At 40.9% G+C, this 14,904-nt stretch overlaps 1 long non-coding RNA gene across 7 annotated transcripts in view; it reads right to left on the bottom strand.

The window, feature by feature from the left end:
• Window positions 1–14,904, bottom strand: part of LOC109414753 (uncharacterized) — an 85,405-nt gene that overhangs the window by 60,352 nt on the left and 10,149 nt on the right. For all 7 annotated transcript variants that reach the window (XR_009996566.1, XR_009996560.1, XR_009996564.1 and 4 more), the window contains exon 2: window positions 8,571–9,507. This is a non-coding gene — a long non-coding RNA (uncharacterized LOC109414753). The remainder of the gene's footprint in view (window positions 1–8,570; window positions 9,508–14,904) is intronic.

The following is a 14,904-nucleotide window of genomic DNA, read 5'->3' as shown; positions in this document are numbered from 1 at the left end:
GTGCAATAAAAGTTATTACTGAGAGTGAGTGATGATTAACCAGCAAAGTGAGGCTCTTTGCCATTGCATATGGTAACAAATATACAGGTCGGACTCGATTATCCGGGTGACTCCAAAATTATTTCACCCCGGATAATCGAATCACCCGGATAATCGAGCCATGCTTCTTTTCTTTTATTTTTGATGTTCTTCAATTAAAAACTGTTCGTTAAATATAGAAGCTATCATACATGACGTTGTAGTGCCTAAACTCAACGTCTAGTATTATTACAACCATGTTTTTTAAAAATTAAATTTTAACTGAGAAATGTGAAAAAATAAAAACATTTTTTAAATAGGCTAAATCCTTCTTACAGGTGTTGTATTTGATGTTTATCACATTTGTTGACATATTGTAATCTAAAAATTTGTAAACAAAGCAAAAACAAACTTTTCCCCGGATAATCGAGCCCCGGATAATCGGGCCCCCGGTTAATTGAGCCCCCGGATAATCGAGTCCGACCTGTACTCGGATTTTATTTCGTTATGACAGTGCAAATGGCATAAGATCCATTTAAATCGATTATAATATACAAGTCCAGCAGTCCTTTACCAACAAAATGTTTATTAAATCCACTGAATCATTTCTGCAACTTTTCACTCGCTTCAGCGAGTGAGAACGAACGATCAGTTTGCTTCACGAATCATCCTACCGATGAGGAACAGCGGTCGCTGTTAGTTCGGTTTATCTTTGCTCCCTTTGTTTGTTCGTTCATAGTGGGGACTGGCGCTGATAACTAATAGTATTTTTCATATTAACTTAACACATATCCGCCCAGCGTCCTATTTATAGGACAGAAGCCCCGAACGCCCAACGTCCTATAAATAAGACAGTCCTTTTGACGCGAATATCTCCAGAATTGAGCAACATTTTAGAATACCTTCTTCAGAGAGGATGGTCTCCACATGCATACCTTGCTCATAGTGGATAATATAGTTTGTAACTGGTTCACTAGGTGGCGTAAACTATGCTACAGAGATTACATACTGTCACGATCTAGGAGCTTCATTTCCAATTCGAAAGAATTTTATTTTCCTGGAATATTGACAATGGTTAATAATTTATAGTTCATGTCTTCGGCAGAGTTCGATCAACGATCAACGATCATCATCATCAATTCATGTCTTAGGCAGAGTAGTTAAAAAAGTCAATATTCCGGAGTTATTCGCGAATAGGCCGAATGTTTCGACATAACTCTAGAATGCGTCAAGCAATTTCAATCAAATTTAGCATACACATTCCTTAAGGTGCCATTACACTGTTTGTCATTATGCCAAATATTTTCCATTTAAGTTCGACATTGATCCAAGAATGCTATGATTCACGTTGTTGTTGGTCATTTGTTGGGCTTGTTTGGCTTAATATTTGTCATTTCTAATGGTTGTCAAGGCGGGTTCAAGATGACGGTTTAGGTTCCAAAATGGCTGCCAAAACTCCACAATGTATGCTATTTAACTGCAATGCGGCTTCGGATGCCATGTATAATGAGTATCTATCGATCGGGCTTAATGAATAGATGTCAACAATAAATATTTAAAATCCAATATGGCGGACCATAATTCAAGATGGTGAACCACAATCCAAGAGGGCGGCCACGGAATTATGGTTTGAGCTATGATACCATGCAATATAGGTATCTATCAATAGGGTATGATGAGTAGAACTGCAAAATAAATATGCAACGCCATTTTGAAATCCACGATGGCGATCCATAATCCAAGATGGTGACTGCAGAATAGTATTTTGAGCTATGATAATATGGTTTCCCGGGCTTGATGAGTAGAAGTCCAAAATCGATATTTAACCCTTTTTTTTAATCAAAGATGGCAACCACGGAATGGTACGTTGACCTATGTTACCATGCAATATAGGTATCTATCGATAGGACTTGACCAGTAAAAGGGTGAAAGCTGGGTAGATGGTAGGATAGAGGGTTAGGGTAGATGGTAGAATGGAGGATAATGTAGAGCATGTGGTGAAGGATTAGGCTAGAGGGTACGGTAGAAGGTAGTGTAGAAGATAGGATAGAGGTGATGGTAGAGGATAGGGTAGAGGGTAGGGTAGATGGTATGGTTGAGGGTTAGGATAGAGGTTCGCTGAACTCTATTGAAGACGAGAAGGGGGCCTGTAAGACCGTAAGGATTAGATAAGATAAAGTTTTCTCGAGATACCTTCAGGCAGTGTTAGGAATACTCACTTGCGGAAAGTTATACTCACTTGCTACTATCTCAGTTGAGAAGCATGCTATCAAAAAAGGTATTTGAAGGACTTTTAGATTATAGTTTTATCTAAAAGTTTGTCGAATAAAGTAGAGGTCGCACATGCAAACAGAAGTCGTTAGAGAGGTGTGAGCACGAGGTGAGTATAAATTACACTCATTTTACTCACCTCGTGCTCACAGCTCTGATGATGGAAGATGGAAGCAAGTGAGTATACCTCTTGCAAGTGAATATTCCCAACACTGCCTTCAGAATCTTCCCAGGATTCTTCCAGGGATTTCTTCGGATGTTTCTTTCGGAATTGCTGTAGGGATTGCCCCTGAGATCTCTTCAGGGATTTCAGCAGCGATTGCATTAGAAATTCCTGAAAGGATTCTTTTAGATATGCTATTCGGCATTCCTTCAGGGATTGAACTCATTCAAATATTATGTCCGAAATTTTTGCTGTCAATCCATTTGGGATTCGTTTCGAAAAGGTATATGCCGAGATTTCTTCAGACAACCTTAGAAATTTAAGGTACTCGTGCCGGAATTCCTTCAAAAATTCTTCCCGAGTTTTTCCAGAGATTTCTTCAATAATTCCTTCCGGGATTACTTCTATGGCTCTTCCAGGGATTCCTGCTGAACTTCCTACCGAGATTCCTGCCATAATTCCTCTGAGGATTTCATCAGGTGTTTTCTACGGGATTTCTCCAGGAATAAAGTAATTCCTGATTTGGAAAATCTTAAAAGGATTATTTCAGAAATTCTAGCCGGTATTCCTCAGGATTCCTGCTGGAATTACTTCACAGATTCCTGCTGGTATTCTTTCAAAGAATTCTATTATATTTTTTTTTTTCATAAAATTTTGTTTACTCTTCGTCAAGTAATAAAAGTAATTACATAATAATTATTTACACTACATTGTCGATTTCAAACTCTAGTGTACCTACATCTATTACATTATATTCAGAGAATCCTAGTGTAATTCTTTCAGGTATACGTACCGCGATTCCTGTTGGTATTCCTTGAAAGATTCTTCTCGGATTTTTTTCCAGTAATTTCCCTCGGGATTTCTCCAGTAATTCCTTCCGAGATTTCTTCTGTGATTCTTTCAGTCGAACTTTCAGCTGAGGTTACTCTCAGGATTCTACCAGATTGACTCCCTGAATTCCTTTAGGAAATCCTCCCGGGATTCCTTTAGGGATTTCTACCGGGATTGCTTTAGAAAATCTTGAACTGATAAATGTTCTGGTCGGCACTTTTTTTAGGGATTACTGCTGAAATTCTTGCAAATTGCTTGTATAATTCTTACAAAACTTATACATCTAGTTCTTCGAAAATTCCTTCGGTAACTTTTTTTATAAATATCAACCTTTTTTTTAATCCTTAGATAACTCCTTTCATTATTTATGTGTAAGGCAGCTACCACGGTAAGTTAACTAGAAATTCATCATCCATCACGGTCGCAGTGGTTCAAATCCCAACAAAAAATTATCCATCATATATTTGGAAATTTCCAGGGAACTATTCCCCAATTCCTTCGGCAGTTTGTATGTGAGTTTCTTTAGTTATTCATTGCCACATAAATTTCCAAAGTAGTTACCAAAGGAAATTCCAAAGAATATGCCGGAGGAGTTCCCATATAAATTACTTACCAAATTGAAAAAAAAAAACAAAAATTCAAAAAAAAAAATGCCGAAAATAAATCCAAAGGAATTACTGGAAAACAGGAATTTTCGAAGAAATGCTCAAAACATGTGGGAATGATGCCCTCTAGATTTTCGAACAATTGAACTCAATAATATATGTTGATTAATCCACAAAATTTTACGAATATTGTCTGACATCGATTTTAAAAACCAAGTGGAGCCTCATAGCAGTGTGGTTAGGGTCATCAAGCTTCTAATCGCACCATGCTGTGGGATGAGGGTTCGATTTCCGTTCCGGGCGATGAAACTTTTCGTGAGAATAGTTTTTTCTCCGTATCCACTGATGCATCCTCTGTGTGTCCCTTGTCTAGTGTCAAGTTTCATTCAGTCTGTACAGCCTCTGGCTGAAGACGGTATCCACGTCTTTTTTTTTTAATTTCCTGTTTCAAAGACTGTATTTTCAAATTGTTGGATTTTTGTAAAACAAAATCTATTGTTTTCACCCTTCGCTTTACATCAACTGTCCTTTATGCCTAGTGACCTTATGTCTAATGACACAGACCTCAATATGGATATCAAACTTCGAAATCCATTTTCAGACCAACTACCGAGGGAGCCGAAATGGGATGCCCGATTAGGATTAGTTTTCCTAGACAAAACCAAGCTATGAAAGCAACAGCAATGACTGTCAACTAAGAGGCGAACTGCCGAATAAAATACAAATTCCAGGATGACTGATGGACACAAACCAATTAATGAAACCTCGTCACCCTGTGATCGGAAGGTGTTATCCATCTGTATAATAGGGCACATTTATGTTCTGTATTGTGCTGTGTAAATTTGTGATGTTTCTTGTTTGTGCATTTGTAAGGTTCTGTGTATCGTGATATGTTAATCCTTCTTTAATTTTTAAATTTTAATTTATTTTCTTTTATTTTTGCAACAGATGCCTTAAGGAAAGTAAGTTGCCACTTTTTAAGCTGATCATGAACGAGAACATAATCCTTCCTTGTCTGTTTCCTATTCTAAATCGAACTGTAATATTTTTAACATCGCTATAAGATGATTTTACGCGTTAGATCGCTATCAAAAATTATTCCAAAATCTAGGATGAAAGTTATCATCAATTTCACTGCTACAGGTTGTTTTTGTGATAAAAAGATAACACATACAAGTTCTTAAACATTCAAACACTTGCATTTACATTTTTATCGATCTTCTGGATTCTACATGAATAACTACTATTAAGTAACTCCTCCATTCACATGGCACCTCATCTCTAAGCGAACCCTCAATAAATCTGCATTCTTCACCGCAAATTCCATCGCACATTAGCAGCTCCGGGCCCAAGCGCCAGCAGCGGCATGCAGGTCAAAAGAACAAAAATTCCTATTTACCATACAATTCACACACCGGCCCTCTGTCACCCCTACTGGCGGGTTCAAACTCTCTGCTGTCTCTCACATTAAAACACAATTATAATCTGCTTAAAAACAGCCGTAAATCCATGCAACTTTACTTTGATCCCCTCTCCTCGGTCGTTCGACGCACCTTCTGTGCCAACCTGCCTGCCTCTGAGCTCTGCCTGCGGTAGCTACATCGGTCGCACACACAGCTTGTCGCTCGTCGAGAGCGTCATTCAGCGTCACCAACACAACAAACCACACAGTCGTCTGCTCCGTCAGCCAAGAGCCAAACCGGGAGAGACGGTCATCGGTGGTGACTGCTGCACGTACACACAAACACTTGTCACCGTGTGTCCGACAGCATCGCAGCGGCGCGGTCCGGCACAAACACAATATAGCGGGAGGGAGAGACTATACAGTACATAGGCCAGGCCAGTCAGCCAGCCAGCAGCGCCAAGTGTGTTGTACAGTCAGGTTTTTTTTTACGCGGGGGATACATACCGCGTAAAAAAAAACCGCGTAAAAATAAACCGCGTTAATTCAAAAATCCACGTAAAAATAAACCGCGTTAATTCAAAAATCCGCGTAAAAAAAAACCGCGTTAATTCAAAAATCCGCGTAAAAATAAACCGCGTTAATTCAAAAATCCGCGTAAATGAAAACCATGTTTTATAACTTTTAACTCAATAATTTTCTTCTCGATTTTATATTAAAAAATGAACTAAACGAATTATTTTAAAACAATATTTTAAGATTTTTGCCTGAAACTCACAATTTCTACAAGTTACACAAACTGCCAAGCTGTTGCTAAAAGGTTTAAAGCTTATCATTGATGACGTCAAACCCGACATCAACCTATCATTCACCTATTTTTATTTTGGCCACCAAACCCAACATGGACCCAATACTTGTTCGATGTTGGTCCAACAGTGGCCCAACATTCAATAAAAATTAACCCGACTTTGACCCGACATTCGATATTTTTTCAGTCTGGCGGAATTTTGCTGGGTTTTCTCGTGTTTCGTGCCCAGCTACTCATTCGAGTGACAATGTATTCAATTGACAAGGATTCGCTTCTCATTTGATAGGTGCTCTGATTGAATGAAATCGTTTTGAACATGAATAGAAGGAAAAATGACTAAAAAGATTTGTTGGTTAGTGTTCAAATGAATGAGATGAAGTTTTGCAACACTGGTTTAAACCGGTTCGTTGTTAAGACTCCATCTCACAGTTGTCGCATAAGTGCCGAAGTACAGGCAGTAAATCATGTTCACTTAACCTTCCGTAACTCGCGCGGTTGCCCAACACCGTCAGCACCACGCTAATGCTGAACACGAAAAGCGAGATTATTTCAATGAAAAAAGTTCATGTAATCTCAAGAACGGTTTGGATGTTCTTAGACATCTCAACAGATCTGATGCTGTCTATTAAACATTGAGATGTTCAGTAAGTCATGAAAGATTACAAGTCGTAGCTTTGTATTGTGAATGAAGTAACCGGTACACCCGTAAACTTTAGGATCTAAACTTCAGAACAGTTTGGATGACCTAGGTTATCCTGACTGATCTAAAACTATTGAACTTTCAAAAGATTTACTGGGCATAATAGATTACAAATCGTTGATTTGTATAACGCAAGAAGCTACCGCTACACCCGTAGACTTTAGGATCTAAGCTCCAGAATAGTTTGGATGACCTAGTATATCCCGACTGATCTGAAACTGTCTATTGAACTTTCAAAAGACTTACTGGGTTTAATAGATTACAAATCGTTGCTTTGTATAATGCAGGAAGTTACCGCTGCACCCGTAGAATATGGGATATAAACTCCAAAACAGTTTGGATGACCTAGGATATCCCGACTGATCTGAAACTGTCTATTGAACTTTCAAAAGATTTACTGGACATAATAGATTACAAACCGTTGCTTTGTATAATGCAAGAAGTTACCGTTACAGACGTAGACTTTAGGATCTAAACTCAAGAACAGTTTGGATGTCCTTGGATATCCAGAAAATTACTCTGCATCATGTTCTACCTTTTTAATGCTGTTAAGCACCAAAACTACAGAAATGTGTAGAAAAACTCTATAATAATGCTTGGAAAACTTCCGGCCTAAAATTAAAAATCCACGTAAATGAAAACCGCGTTAATTCAAAAATCCGCGTAAAAATAAACCGCGTTAATTCAAAAATCCGCGTAAAAAAAAACCGCGTTAATTCAAAAATCCGCGTAAAAAAAAACCGCGTTAATTCAAAAATCCGCGTAAAAAAAACCTCGTAAATGAAAACCGCGTAAAAAAAACCGCGTAAAAAAAAACCTGACTGTATATCGAGGGGGTTGTCAGAATGTGATCAACGGTTCAATTAACGATTTGCCAAAAAGAAGCTCGTCTCATCTCTCAAGCTCATTTGAAGAATTTGATGGTTTAATTGACAAACTTTCAGATTCTTTAGTTCTTTACTACATCTAGCGCGAAGTCAGTGAGAATTTTATCAGAACATGACTAAGAAGGTTCTATAAGCATCTAATGAAACATTTTCGAGGAAAGTCTGACAAGAATTTATCGAAGAACTTGTCGTAGATTTCGTAAGACCTCTAAGAATTCATCAAAGATTTATTAGAATAACCTTCTAATGATTTTATCCATAGGTAATCTGGTATCAATCTGTAAAGACCATATTGTAATTAATCAAGGAAACAGGATGAAATTGCCAGTTTTCCATAATGATTTGGAGAAAAAATTCAAGAAAATGTATGAAGAATGTCTTTAACTATCTTCCAGTCCATGCAAGAAATTCGTTTAAAAATTATGATGGAATGCAAAGCTAATAATTTTAAGAGACACAACAATGAGCTGACGTTTACAGCTATATCCAGGCTATCTCAGTCAGTAGAGCATGAGACTCTTAATCCCAGGGTCGTGGGTTTATAACCCGCGTCGGGCTTTATAACAATATTTTCACAAGCAAAAACAGAACATGTAAGCTGAAGTGCTCCGCCACTCACAAGTCTGCAAACCCCTGTTGTATACGAATGCATGCTGCATGATAGATAATCCAGCTGTCAAAAAAATGTACGAAAATATTTTCACCTCCTTCGGTGTGCGGTGTTGCGTGTGAATGACAGATAGTAACCAAGAATGGCCAGGCCCCGGAATGAAACCGTGCCATTCGGCTTGCAGCAGTCCGCCCAATACGGCTTTTCCGCGCCCGTGCGCTTCGGCGTATTCCCCCGGCTTTGCCCAATGAACAATAATTGCATCTTGTTCTCACCTGCTCGGGAACTGCTCTCTTTGATGCGCGATTAACGGGAACCCATTAGCAGTCGGCAGGCGGGTCAGTTAACCAGCGATATGGTTCCAAATGGCTCCCAATACCGAAGACGCAGGAGATGACGAAGACGAGTTCCTCTACGGGTTTTCAATCGATACCGTCGGAGTCAATTCACCAAATTCTTCACGCACGAAACTGCGTTGCCATGAAACACTTCACCAGAATTTTTTCCCACTTACTCAGCACTTCTAAATCTTTGCTTTTTTCGGGGTGTGGTACACCCAAAATTTCTCCACCGAGCACCGTTCTGGCACTTTAATTTTCACACTTCAAACACCGTCTCCGGTGGCGATTTTTCTCACTAGGATTCTGCAAGGCGCAGCATCACTGCATCTAGCGGCGATATTTTCCTGATCACTTCACTTTTTTTCTTGCCCCGTTGCCCGTGCGTTTGCTTGCTTCGGCTTGCCTTCTTTCACTTTTCACAGCTTTTGGCTTGCAGCACACAGCTCACTCACTCTACCGTGTATTACTACTTGTCGGCAGCACACTTTGAACGGAACTGTGCACACGGATTTCGAACTGTGCTTCACGCCTCGATTCGCTCACTCAACTCAGCCAGTAGCAGCACCCGTCGCCACTTCTCTTGTGTTGTGTATAGTGACGTCGCTCTTCTGGTCGCGGCGGAGCGACCTGTTTCGCTCTCGATGAATGAAATCACTCGCCGCAGTGGCCGCACCAAAACCAAAACGCACGCAATATGCGCGATTATTGTTCTCTTCGGGTTGTCACTTCTCTCTGCTTTACGGACTGCGTGCGTGTCGCGCCGGATGGAGGCGTATCACGCGAAGTCACCACTGGTGGCGTGCGACTAGCGGCGTTTTGTCTCACCACGCGCTTGTTCTGCTGGATGGACTGAATGGGTTTATTTGTTGTGCTGTTGGGGAGATGAGAAAAACATACAACAATATCAATGAACTGCTGCTGGTGATTATGATAGTGTGGGGTTCTATGAAGATTTGCTGCGTATTTCATCTCATTCATGATAAGTAGAGATGCTCAAGAAGCTCATACATATCTATTAAATAAAACAAAAACCTAAATGAAAACACTTGTGACGTTGCTGAATTGTGAGTTTCCAAATTAATCACAATCATAGAAACTTTTGGGATCCCTGCAGAGATTTCTGCATCTTTAAAACTTGATGGATTTTTTTAGGTATACTACTGTAACGTGTGTCGCTACTAGATACCGAAATCTCTGTATCTCTACGGCTGTCACGGGAAAACGGGATTTTTTTTTAAGGAGTGGTCACATGATCCGAGAATTTGGGACCATACATGACATGACGAAACTTGCAAAAACTGTTCAGCAAATACATAAAAAAATATTTTATGAATTCCGTTTATCGTATATGTACTGTTATTTTGTAAATAAATGGAACGCTCTCACCTATAAACCTTCCACAAAATCTTCTTCCTCACACACACTTCAAACGACGCATTATCGGCATGAACAACTCGACGCGGACTCTGCCACCAGCGTCCGATTTTTTCCACAGTCAAGTTCGCAGATTATGAACAATCCTCGGTACCCACTTTACGTAATTTATGTTTAGTCCTTTACTGTCAGAGCTGTCAGATCAGTGCAACACGCTAAATATAATTCACACAAACGGCAATTTACAAAAAATACACGGTTATGAATATTATTGGGTACCGGACTGGACACACAAAATTTGATCGTTTTCTTTGGTACATCGAGGTCTTGAAATTAGTCTTTGCTGCCACTCCGTAGGGCTCGTGCTGAATTCATCATACATTTTTGTAAATAATAGAGCGTTCATTCATTTTCGACTTCTTCTGGGACGGGGGAAATTTTGAGTTGTGATCGCCTAACTACTATTTCTAGTAGGACTACTATTATTTCACATTTTTTCTTGCAGGTCTTGTAAAACGAAGAATTTGTGTTGATATGAGTGCTGTGAAGATGATCGAACCTTCGACCAGTTCGATTCACCTTAAATATTCCCCAAACAAAGGGACCAATTTCTCCGCTGCATCACCAATCTCCTTGTGACAACCTTACACAACGCAAGTTTGCTTTCCAGAATACCACGAGATTCGTCCTCCGTCGAACAGGAGAATCAAGCTGGAATTCGACTTCCTATCACGAGCATTACCTTCGTCTACTCCTTCTTTTGTAAGCAGCTCAAAAAAGATCTCCAACGGCTTCGCCTGCTCCATAACAAGTTGTTTGACTATCTTGATGTACGTTTTCCGATTAATCTTGATCCTGGATGCGCATCTCTCGAGTCTATGCTCTCGAAGGTCAGCCGTGTGTGTAACGTCATCTGCATTGCCAACAATGCGAATACCTCATCGTAGTTCGTCCCGTACCGCTGCAAAAAGCCTTGAGCGACGATTTTCGCTCAGTGACATACTACGTTGCCAGTTCTCATTCTATTTGGTCTTGAAGAGGCGTATGCAGCCGACAGTCTTCTTGAAAACTGAAAGCTGCACCAAATCTCACTAGTCGTTTCCAAGTAAATTTTTTAGTCAAACAGACTGAAAGGGCTTCTTGGAATTATCATAACTCAAAAACTCTACAGGACTGATTGGTCACCAAAATGATACGTGGATTGCGCAATACACCTCATCCATGACAGATGGTTATTAAAGACCAATTTATCACCTCGACTTAAGGACAGATCTAATATAATCCCAAAATGGTCGATTTTGGCACCTACTCACGATTTCGAGGGCACAAATCACTTCGTAAACAAAACCAGCGCACCTGATCTTCTTATTTTAAGCTTCTTACAAGTGAGCAAGAACAGAATAATAAAATGCACTGTTGTTGTGAAGCTTGCTTCTTAAGATTTGTGCGTTTGAAGTTCTGATGCGCTCTTGAAGCGGGATTTCAAGACGTTTATCCTTAACCGGTAAGCCCGACTTACCCATACAGTTACACTTGGTTCAATGCTCAACCCTTGAGAGCCGGCGAGGCCAATATGACCCCGGTGATGAAAACTAGCATAAGAAACGTGTTCGAGGCCAGCGAGGTTGCGGCAGCGAAGCCTAAACAATCCGGCACCGAAGAGTTAAGCGGGAGTGAAGAAGTTGACCATAAGACGCATTACCGTTCGTGACCTGCTGAACATTGCAACATATTAGGCTGGCCCAAATATTCCAACACTCCTCCTTGATGTTCGTCATAATGAAATCTACAAAGTTTTAAATTCACACAGTCCTCACAAAGTTAACATTGAACAACACAGCCTACACAAAGTTCCTTCTCCTTCACCGAATACTCCTACTTCGTCAACATTAACACAGTCACAAAGCCACAACGTTCCACTTAGTATCGAAGTCCCTCACCATAACAGTCAAAAAATTATTCTGGAAACTCCTCTTCAACGCGATGCCCAGTTGTATTCTTCCAGCGCAGCGTTTACCACTTTCCACTCTTCCAGCTATCCTTAGGGCATAAAACTCACCACTAAGTCACGACGGCTTCCACTTTCCCGCTGTGACTCATTACCTAGCACTTCGATTCCACAAAGTTCATGCTCAGTCCCTTCTGTACCAGCATCCGGACCGAGAGTACAGTACGTCCATCATTTTCACTTTGTTCGTTGGAGACGCCGCATTCCATGAAGCCTTCTCCAACACCGGCGGATCGCAGCACCGAACCGTCCGCCAAGTTCACGACCTGTTTCACACTCTCATCGATCCTCTCGAAGAACTTCTTGCTACTCGAGCAGCCACTATCCACATATCAGTACCTCCGTTTCCGCTAACCTCCCGTATCGAAACAAATTCCGAAATTCTTTTTCACTGCAAGTTTCTGCCATCTTCACGAAGCAATGGGCACTCTCTCCAGAAGTGGCCCGATTTTCGACAGTTTGTAACACACACGCTGCCTCACTCGCCCGTTTCTTCTACTTCGCACATTCAGCACCTGGTTCTGGCGCTCACCGGACGTCTGCTTCATACACTCCAACGACTGATCGGCGTCCAGACGGTTCTCCAGTCCTTTGTACAACTCTGGTACACCATTCCCAGTTGTGCATTTGGACGAGTCGGACGTGTGCTCCGTATCTCACCACGCGATAGACCTCGTATAAGTGGAGTTTTTTCCCCCGCAAGTGCGGAAGGTTTTTTATATCGTACGTTTTCCTGCTTGTGCGAAGTGTAGTGTCGCAAGGTGGTATCCAGCGCAACCCGGGAAGCGAGGTGCTTGCATCATCGTACATCAAAGAAGAAGCATCGCATCCAAGAAAGTCATCTTTATCGCCATCATCAGCCCCTCCGTCATCGAAGAGGACGACGGCGACGGGTGCGAAGGCAGACGCGACGGACAGCTTTACCATCGACCTGCCTGTGATAAATATCTACCTGCTTCGGTCAGATAAGTATCACTCTTGCGATACACTCTTTTGTCCGCCCAATTTGTTTTGATCGCTTTTGTCTATTGTATCCCCAGTCCACATTCGACCACGTGTTTTTTTTTGACATCCATAACAGTGGTTCCCAAACTACTGTATACGGGTAAGGGTGTACAAACTGTAAATAACGGACCATTTTTTTTTTTGTTTTTTTTATTAGCTATTTTTTCTTTTTTTTTCAATACCGTTTTTTTGCATCCTACAGGGTGCACTAAAATAAACATAAGAATTGAATTCGTATATTATTAGTACAAGTTTTTTTTTTTTTTTTTTTTGCTTTATTTTTTTTTTCTATATATTATTAACATTGTTTGGTTTACAAACCAAACAGTTGTCGTCCTAAGGAAGAAAGTGCACTGTAAATACTTTAGGGTTTTTCTCTTCCTCTTTTGCACTTTTGAGTTATTTTCCATAAATTTGTTTCCACATGGACGATTCGATTGGAGGCGAAACGCCTCCTAATGATATCATTGCTCGTACGCGGTTTTATCAGCCATCTTCGCCTGGACCTTGGGTTGTCTATTTCCGGCGCAAATGCAAACCATTGAATATGCTTTCGATTTCTCGAGAGCTGACGCGTAAGTATCCTGGGACCGTTATTCACCAAGTGAAAGCATCCAAGCTGCGTGTTACCGCACCTAGCTACAAAGCAGCAAATGAAATTGCTCAACACGAAGCGTTTACTGTTGAATACGCCGTCTATGTGCCAGCACGAGAAGTGGAGGTGGAGGGGAAGATCCTCGACGAAATGCTGACATGTGAGGACATCAAGACCGGCTTTGGTCGATTCAAAAATAGGTCAATTCCTGATGTGGCTATCCTAGACTGTAAACGCTTATCTAAGGTTTCCATGGAAGGAAATAAAAAGGTGTACTCGCCTTCAGCGTTTTTTCGAGTGACTTTTCCAGGTTCCGTCCTCCCGGAATTTGTTGTAATTGATGGTGGTTTTTACCCAGTGCATCTTTTTAGGCCGAAGGTTTTTAATTGTACCAAATGCAAGCAGTTTGGTCACAGTGATAGCTTTTGCGACAACAAGCCCCGTTGTGGCAAATGCAACCAAGCTCATTTGGAGGACTCTTGCACACAGGAAGCGGAAAAATGTAGCTACTGTGGCGGAGATCCACACGACTTGCAAGTTTGCCCGGCTTACAAAAGACGCATTCGAAATGAGAGTCGCTCTATTATAAGGCGCTCCAAGCAGACCTATGCGGAGATGGTGAAATCTTTTAAAACACCAGATTCCGTGTCTGAATCAGCTGTCCCAGTTGAAAATCCCTATCAGGAGTTGTCTTCCGATGATCAGGACGATGGCGAAACTGATGAGGGTGGATCTCTTTCGGAGGTACACGCACCTGGAAAAAGGAAGTCATCATCTTCCCCGGGATTGCGCCGAAAGGTCTTTTTGAAGTCTTCCCTCAAAAGTTTGCCTAATGTCAAAGGGGACGGGGTAAACTTAAAAACTCCGAAGAATCAGGTTCCTCTAGCTTCAGATCCATGTTGTAGCAAGAACCTGTCACCCCCGTCTCCGCCTGTTAAATACACTTCAAAGAGAAATAATCGACAAGGTAGCAAGAAAAAAGCTACCAAAGTTCCTCGCAATTCAAGCAAGCCTCCTAGACCCAAGCGAGGACTGTTTACTTTTAGGGTTCTCGTGGATCGCTTATATGATGCCCTCAGCCTTCCAGAAACATTTAGAGGCATTATTGATATGTTTATACCTACAGTAGAAGAATATCTTCGGAATCTGACACAATCATGGCCCCTCCTTGCTGCGATCATATCTTTCGATGGATAATTCATCAAGTGAGGTACAAGATATGATCACTGTGCTACAGTGGAACTGTCATAGTCTAAAACCTAAATTAGACCAGTTTAAGTTTTTGA

Source organism: Aedes albopictus, chromosome 1 (assembly GCF_035046485.1).
Source record: "Aedes albopictus strain Foshan chromosome 1, AalbF5, whole genome shotgun sequence".
NCBI lineage: Eukaryota > Metazoa > Arthropoda > Insecta > Diptera > Culicidae > Aedes > Aedes albopictus.
Note: the sequence above shows the minus strand (reverse complement) of the source record. Positions and strands in the feature narration are given on the sequence as shown.